Source organism: Penaeus monodon, chromosome 27, assembly GCF_015228065.2.
Source record: "Penaeus monodon isolate SGIC_2016 chromosome 27, NSTDA_Pmon_1, whole genome shotgun sequence".
NCBI classification, from domain to species: domain Eukaryota; kingdom Metazoa; phylum Arthropoda; class Malacostraca; order Decapoda; family Penaeidae; genus Penaeus; species Penaeus monodon.
This window is the reverse complement of record NC_051412.1, coordinates 6904976-6905612: the sequence shown is the minus strand read 5'-3', so window position 1 is coordinate 6905612 and position 637 is coordinate 6904976.

Here is a 637-nt window from a genome sequence, read left to right as displayed (position 1 = left end):
TGCCTAATCGTATTCTCAGGGTTAGGAGAAATTGTAAACTCCATCAAAAGCAGCCATGCATAACGCCAGCCTTCTTCGATGGTGAAGAAAGAAAGAGTTATGTTATATACAGTATGTGACGAAGAAAAAAGAAAAAAAGAAAAGGGGAATAAGAAAGAAGAAAAAAAAGAAAAGAGGAAAAAGAAAGAAGAAAAGAAAACAGAAAAGGGGAAAAAGAAAGAAAGGAGAGAAAAATGAAAAGGGGAATAAAAAAAAGGAAAAAAAAAAAAAAAATGAAGATTTAGAAAAAAAAATTTAAAGGTAAAGGAAGAGATAAATGATAATAAGAAAATGGGAAAATGGGAGAGAGAAATAATAATAAAAACAGTTCAGTGAAAGAAATCAACGACTTTTTAAAAAGAATTGTATAATAAAAAAAAAAAAAAAAAAAAACGAAAAAAAGGAGATCGACGATTATATTAAAAAAAAAAAGAAGAAAAAAATGGAAAAGAAATATGCAAATTAAACTTAAGACAACAAAAAGGGAAAGAGAAAGGAAATGAAAAAAAAATACATTGATAAATAAATACGTTAAAAAATCCGTATGGAAAAGGGTAAAAGTGTGACAAGCGGATGGAAAAACGTATGCATGATTGGA